This window comes from Mustelus asterias, unplaced genomic scaffold (assembly GCF_964213995.1).
Source record: "Mustelus asterias unplaced genomic scaffold, sMusAst1.hap1.1 HAP1_SCAFFOLD_589, whole genome shotgun sequence".
Taxonomy (NCBI): domain Eukaryota; kingdom Metazoa; phylum Chordata; class Chondrichthyes; order Carcharhiniformes; family Triakidae; genus Mustelus; species Mustelus asterias.
The window spans coordinates 263715-271359 of NW_027590538.1; the positions used below are offsets into that span (position 1 = coordinate 263715).

The 7645-nt window shown below is 49.3% G+C and overlaps 1 protein-coding gene across 1 annotated transcript in view; it reads right to left on the minus strand.

The window, feature by feature from the left end:
• The window catches only part of LOC144487098 (C-type lectin domain family 17, member A-like), a 28768-nt gene extending 21400 nt beyond the window's left edge, over positions 1-7368 (minus strand). Inside the window, exons 1-2 of the mRNA XM_078205160.1 lie at positions 7285-7368; positions 4309-4428 (exon numbers count right to left, since the gene is read on the minus strand). The gene's annotated coding sequence lies outside the window, so the exon portion shown is untranslated. The remainder of the gene's footprint in view (positions 1-4308; positions 4429-7284) is intronic.
• Positions 7369-7645: the final 277 nt, after the last annotated feature.

Below are 7645 nucleotides of genomic sequence, written 5' to 3' on the forward strand. Positions count from 1 at the left end.
TGAGGGGTGTGGGATATATCAGAGTGTTACAGTGAGGGGTGTGGGATATATCAGAGTGTTACAGTGAGGGGTGTGGGATATATCAGAGTGTTACAGTGAGGGGTGTGGGATATATCAGAGTGTTACAGTGAGGGGTGTGGGATATATCAGAGTGTTACAGTGAGGGGTGTGGGATGTATCAGAGTGTTACAGTGAGGGGTGTGGGATATATCAGAGTGTTACAGTGAGGGGTGTGGGATATATCAGTGTGTTACAGTGAGGGGTGTGGGATATATCAGAGTGTTACAGTGAGGGGTGTGGGATACATCAGAGTGTTACAGTGAGGGATGTGGGATATATCAGAGTGTTACAGTGAGGGGTGTGGGATACATCAGAGTGTTACAGTGAGGGATGTGGGATATATCAGAGTGTTACAGTGAGGGGTGTGGGATACATCAGAGTGTTACAGTGAGGGGTGTGGGATATATCAGAGTGTTACAGTGAGGGGTGTGGGATGTATCAGAGTGTTACAGTGAGGGGTGTGGGATATATCAGAGTGTTACAGTGAGGGGTGTGGTGTATATCAGAGTGTTACAGTGAGGGGTGTGGGATATATCAGAGTGTTACAGTGAGGGGTGTGGGATATATCAGAGTGTTACAGTGAGGGGTGTGGGATATATCAGAGTGTTGCAGTGAGGGGTGTGGGATATATCAGAGTGTCACAGTGAGGGGTGTGGTGTATATCAGAGTGTTACAGTGAGGGGTGTGGGATATATCAGAGTGTCACAGTGAGGGGTGTGGTGTATATCAGAGTGTTACAGTGAGGGGTGTGGGATATATCAGAGTGTCACAGTGAGGGGTGTGGTGTATATCAGAGTGTTACAGTGAGGGGTGTGGGATATATCAGAGTGTTACAGTGAGGGGTGTGGGATATATCAGAGTGTTACAGTGAGGGGTGTGGGATATATCAGAGTGTTGCAGTGAGGGGTGTGGGATATATCAGAGTGTTACAGTGAGGGGTGTGCGATATATCAGAGTGTTACAGTGAGGGGTGTGGGATATATCAGAGTGTTACAGTGAGGGGTGTGGGATATATCAGAGTGTAACAGTGAGGGGTGTGGGATATATCAGAGTGTTACAGTGAGGGGTGTGGGATATATCAGAGTGTTACAGTGAGGGGTGTGGGATATATCAGAGTGTTACAGTGAGGGGTGTGGGATATATCAGAGTGTTACAGTGAGGGGTGTGGGATATATCAGAGTGTTACAGTGAGGGATGTGGGATATATCAGAGTGTTACAGTGAGGGGTGTGGGGTATATCAGAGTGTTACAGTGAGGGGTGTGGGATATATCAGAGTGTTACAGTGAGGGGTGTGGGGTATATCAGAGTGTTACAGTGAGGGGTGTGGGATATATCAGAGTGTTACAGTGAGGGGTGTGGGATATATCAGAGTGTTACAGTGAGGGGTGTGGGATATATCAGAGTGTTACAGTGAGGGGTGTGGGATATATCAGAGTGTTACAGTGAGGGGTGTGGGGTATATCAGAGTGTTACAGTGAGGGGTGTGGGTTACATCAGAGTGTTACAGTGAGGGGTGTGGGGTATATCAGTGTGTTACAGTGAGGGGTGTGGGGTCTATCAGTGTGTTACAGTGAGGGGTGTGGGATATATCAGAGTGTTACAGTGAGGGGTGTGGGATATATCAGAGTGTTACAGTGAGGGGTGTGGGATATATCAGAGTGTTGCAGTGAGGGGTGTGGGGTATATCAGAGTGTTACAGTGAGGGGTGTGGGATATATCAGAGTGTTACAGTGAGGGGTGTGGGATATATCAGAGTGTTACAGTGAGGGGTGTGGGATATATCAGAGTGTTACAGTGAGGGGTGTGGGATATATCAGAGTGTTGCAGTGAGGGGTGTGGGGTATATCAGAGTGTTACAGTGAGGGGTGTGGGATATATCAGAGTGTTACAGTGAGGGGTGTGGGATATATCAGAGTGTTACAGTGAGGGGTGTGGGATATATCAGAGTGTTACAGTGAGGGGTGTGGGATATATCAGAGTGTTACAGTGAGGGGTGTGGGGTATATCAGAGTGTTACAGTGAGGGGTGTGGGTTACATCAGAGTGTTACAGTGAGGGGTGTGGGGTATATCAGTGTGTTACAGTGAGGGGTGTGGGGTCTATCAGTGTGTTACAGTGAGGGGTGTGGGATATATCAGAGTGTTACAGTGAGGGGTGTGGGATATATCAGAGTGTTACAGTGAGGGGTGTGGGATATATCAGAGTGTTGCAGTGAGGGGTGTGGGATATATCAGAGTGTTACAGTGAGGGGTGTGGGATATATCAGAGTGTTGCAGTGAGGGGTGTGGGGTATATCAGAGTGTTACAGTGAGGGGTGTGGGATATATCAGAGTGTTACAGTGAGGGGTGTGGGATATATCAGAGTGTTACAGTGAGGGGTGTGGGATATATCAGTGTGTTACAGTGAGGGGTGTGGGATATATCAGAGTGTTACAGTGAGGGGTGTGGGGTATATCAGAGTGTTACAGTGAGGGATGTGGGATATATCAGAGTGTTACAGTGAGGGGTGTGGGATACATCAGAGTGTTACAGTGAGGGGTGTGGGATACATCAGAGTGTTACAGTGAGGGGTGTGGGATATATCAGAGTGTTACAGTGAGGGGTGTGGGATATATCAGAGTGTTACAGTGAGGGGTGTGGGATATATCAGTGTGTTACAGTGAGGGGTGTGGGATATATCAGAGTGTTACAGTGAGGGGTGTGGGATATATCAGAGTGTTACAGTGAGGGGTGTGGGATATATCAGAGTGTTACAGTGAGGGGTGTGGGATATATCAGAGTGTTACAGTGAGGGGTGTGGGATATATCAGAGTGTTACAGTGAGGGGTGTGGGATATATCAGAGTGTTACAGTGAGTGGTGTGGGATATATCAGTGTGTTACAGTGAGGGGTGTGGGATATATCAGAGTGTTACAGTGAGGGGTGTGGGATATATCAGAGTGTTACAGTGAGGGGTGTGGGATATATCAGAGTGTTACAGTGAGGGATGTGGGATATATCAGAGTGTTACCGTGAGGGGTGTGGGATATATCAGAGTGTTACCCTGAGCGGTGTGGGATATATCAGAGTGTTACCCTGAGCGGTGTGGGATATATCAGAGTGTTACCCTGAGCGGTGTGGGATATATCAGAGTGTTACCCTGAGCGGTGTGGGATATATCAGAGTGTTACAGTGAGGGATGTGGGATATATCAGAGTGTTACCGTGAGGGGTGTGGGATATATCAGAGTGTTACCCTGAGCGGTGTGGGATATATCAGAGTGTTACAGTGAGGGGTGTGGGGTATATCAGAGTGTTACAGTGAGGGGTGTGGGGTATATCAGAGTGTTACAGTGAGTGGTGTGGGATATATCAGAGTGTTACAGTGAGGGGTGTGGGATATATCAGAGTGTTACAGTGAGGGGTGTGGGATATATCAGAGTGTTACAGTGAGGGGTGTGGGATATATCAGAGTGTTACAGTGTGGGGTGTGGGATATATCAGAGTGTTACAGTGAGGGGTGTGGGATATATCAGAGTGTTACAGTGAGGGGTGTGGGATATATCAGTGTGTTACAGTGAGGGGTGTGGGATATATCAGAGTGTTACAGTGAGTGGTGTGGGATATATCAGAGTGTTACAGTGAGGGGTGTGGGGTGTATCAGAGTGTTACAGTGAGGGGTGTGGGGTATATCAGAGTGTTACAGTGAGGGGTGTGGGATATATCAGAGTGTTACAGTGAGGGGTGTGGGGTGTATCAGAGTGTTACAGTGAGGGGTGTGGGGTATATCAGAGTGTTACAGTGAGGGGTGTGGGATATATCAGAGTGTTACAGTGAGGGGTGTGGGATATATCAGAGTGTTACAGTGAGGGGTGTGGGATATATCAGAGTGTTACAGTGAGGGGTGTGGGGTATATCAGAGTGATACAGTGAGGGGTGTGGGGTATATCAGAGTGTTACAGTGAGGGCTGTGGGGTGTATCAGAGTGTTACAGTGAGGGGTGTGGGGTATATCAGAGTGTTACAGTGAGGGGTGTGGGATATATCAGAGTGTTACAGTGAGGGGTGTGGGATATATCAGAGTGTTACAGTGAGGGGTGTGGGGTATATCAGAGTGTTACAGTGAGGGGTGTGGGGTATATCAGAGTGTTACAGTGAGGGGTGTGGGATATATCAGAGTGTTACAGTGAGGGGTGTGGTGTATATCAGAGTGTTACAGTGAGGGGTGTGGGGTCTATCAGTGTGTTTCAGAATGTTATTTATCGATGCACCATATATGGTGAGTGCGATGATTATTGCGAAAAGCGAGATGATGATAAGTATTGCGACCAATCCGAGACATCTTGATTTTTTTGAGTCGGTTCCGCCTGCGGTTTCCTGTTTACTTTGTTCTGGAAGAGAGAAGTTGAGAATGTCGGGAATCTTGTGTAACTTTACGCGACAGGCGATGGTGACACCTCTCCACCCCTCACAGAGATAAACAACACACACCTCACCCGATTAACTCCCTCCTTCCTCATCCCCAAACCCTGCACTGGAGGATTGTCAATGAGAATTTAACACCAACTCACACAGGAAGATATTGGAGACAGGGAACTGAAAACTCAGTTTTGAGGATTGTCTTAAGTGAGAGAGAGAGAGAGAGAGAGACAGAGACAGAGACACAGAGAGAGAGAGTGTGAGAGAGACACAGAGAGAGAGAGATAGTGACAGAAGGACATAGTGAGAGAGGGAGGGACACAGGCGGAGAGAGAGAGAGGCAGAGAGAGAGTGAGAGAGGCAGAGAGAGAGACAGACAGAGAGAGAGACAGAGACAAAGACAGAGAGAGAGAGAGTGTGAGAGAGACACAGAGACAGAGACAGAGAGGGAGAGGCAGAGAGGAAGAGACAGAGAGACATGGAGAGAGAGAGACAGCGTGAGCGAGACAGAGTGAGAGAGCGAGAGAGACAGGGAGAGAGAAGCAGAGAGGGAGAGAAACAGAGAGAGACAGAGAGTGAGAAACAGAGAGGCAGTGACAGAGAGAGACAGAGAGACAGACAGAGAGAGAGAGACAAAGAGAGAGAGACAGAGTGAGATAGAGTGAGGGAGAGAGAGAGACAAAGAGAAAGAGACAGAGAGAGGCAGAGAGAGGGAGTGACAGGGAGAGAGGCAGAGAGACAGAGAGGCAGAGAGAGAGACAGACAGAGAGAGACATGACAGAGAGACAGACAGATCCCTCACTATAACGCTCTGATATACCCCACACCCCTCACTGTAACACTCAGAGAAGGGTGTGGGATAGATCAGAGTGTTACAGTGAGGGGTGTGGAATATATCAGAGTGTTACAGTGAGGGGTGTGGGATATATCAGAGTGTTACAGTGAGGGGTGTGGGGTATATCAGAGTGTTACAGTGCGGGGTGTGGGATATATCAGAGTGTTACAGTGAGGGGAGTGGGATATATCAGAGTGTTACAGTGAGGGGTGTGGGGTATATCAGAGTGTCACAGTGAGGGGTGTGGGATATATCAGAGTGTTACAGTGAGGGGTGTGGGGTATATCAGAGTGTTACAGTGAGGGGTGTGGGATATATCAGAGTGTTACAGTGAGGGGTGTGGGGTATATCAGAGTGTTACAGTGAGGGGTGTGGGATATATCAGAGTGTGACAGTGAGGGGTGTGGGATATATCAGAGTGTCACAGTGAGGGGTGTGGGATGTATCAGAGTGTTACAGTGAGGGGTGTGGTGTATATCAGAGTGTTACAGTGAGGGGTGTGGGATATATCAGAGTGTTACAGTGAGGGGTGTGGGGTATATCAGAGTGTTACAGTGAGGGGTGTGGGATATATCAGAGTGTTACAGTGAGGGGTGTGGGATATATCAGAATGTTGCAATGCGCGGCGTGGGGTATATCAGAGTGTTACAGTGAGGGGTGTGGGATATATCAGAGTGTTACAGTGAGGGGTGTGGGGTATATCAGAGTGTTACAATGAGGGGTGTGGGATATATCAGAGTGTCACAGTGAGGGGTGTGGGATGTATCAGAGTGTGACAGTGAGGGGTGTGGGATATATCAGAGTGTTACAGTGAGGGGTGTGGGATATATCAGAGTGTTACAGTGAGGGGTGTGGGATATATCAGAGTGTTACAGTGAGGGGTGTGGGATATATCAGAGTGTTACAGTGAGGGGTGTGGGGTATATCAGAGTGTTACAGTGAGGGGTGTGGGATGTATCAGAGTGTTACAGTGAGGGGTGTGGGATATATCAGAGTGTTACAGTGAGGGGTGTGGGATATATCAGAGTGTTACAGTGAAGCGTGTGGGATTTATCAGAATGTTGCAATGCGCGGCGTGGGGTATATCACAGTGTTACAGAATACTATTTCTCAATGAGATAAGAGACTGAGAGACAGAGAGAGTGAGAGACAGAGAGAGGCAGAGAGAGAGAGAGAGACAGAGAGACAGAGAGACAGAGAGAGAGATAGAGAGAGACAGAGAGAGACGGAGAGAGAGAGTGTGTCAGAGAGAGAGAGACAGAGAGAGGGAGAGAGACAGAGAGAGAGACAGAGAGAGGGAGAGAGTCAGAGAGAGAGAGAGAGACCGAGAGAGAGTGAGAGAGAGACAGAGAGAGAGAGAGAGACAGAGAGAGAGAGAGAGAGGGAGAGAGTCAGAGAGAGAGAGAGACAGAGAGAGGGAGAGAGTCAGAGAGAGAGAGAGAGACCGAGAGAGAGTGAGAGAGAGACAGAGAGAGAGAGAGAGAGACATGAGGCTGAATTTCACAGGGTTGTTTTTCTGTGTCCTGTTGGTGTGAAAACAGGAAGTTTCCTGATCCATTTTGTGGGTCTAGACTGTCTCTAGTTGCTGTAGGCAGTGGGTCAGTCTCAACTCGCCAGACAGCCTGCAGAAGGAGCTATTGCGCAGGTGCCGAACCGGAGATACTGCACACGCACAATTCCAACAGCAGGGCTCAGTCAGAGATGGAAAGATCTGTCAGGCCCCTACTGTTGCAGCCATTTTAAAGCAACCCCCCCCCCCCCCCCCCCTGCAATCGCGGGGGCCCACGTCCCATCGCCAGCCCCACAGCGCTTGGACATCAAGCCCCCAACCCCACAGCCCAGAACCGATCCCTGTTCCCTTCCCCCTGTCCCGATCGCGATACAGAATGCGCAGTGACTCCCCACTACGAATCCCCCCCCCCCCCCCCCGCCGCCCCGTGGACTGCCCCGAACCGCCGTGACCTCTGACCCCCGCACCCCAAAGGTGACTGACCTTTGCCCGGGGTCGCCTCTGACCCTGGGTTGTGTTGGGCGCTCTGCGATTTAACGTCGATCTGAGCGTAAGTTGTCTCCGGTTCAGCTGTGAGAGACGGAGAGGGAGAGAGAGCGTGAGACGGTGCGAGGGATACAAATTCCCTCCGGGAAGCACGTGTGACGGACCGCGACCCAGAGGATAACGAGACATCCATTTTGGGAGGAATAGCAGCGAAATGGACTATTATTTCAATGGTAAAAAATTGCAGCATGCTGCTGTGCAGAGGGACCTGGGTGTCCTTGTGCAGGAATCTCAAGGAGTTGGTTTGCAGGTGCAGCAGGTAATTAAGAAGGCAAATGGAATTTTGTCCTTCCTTGCT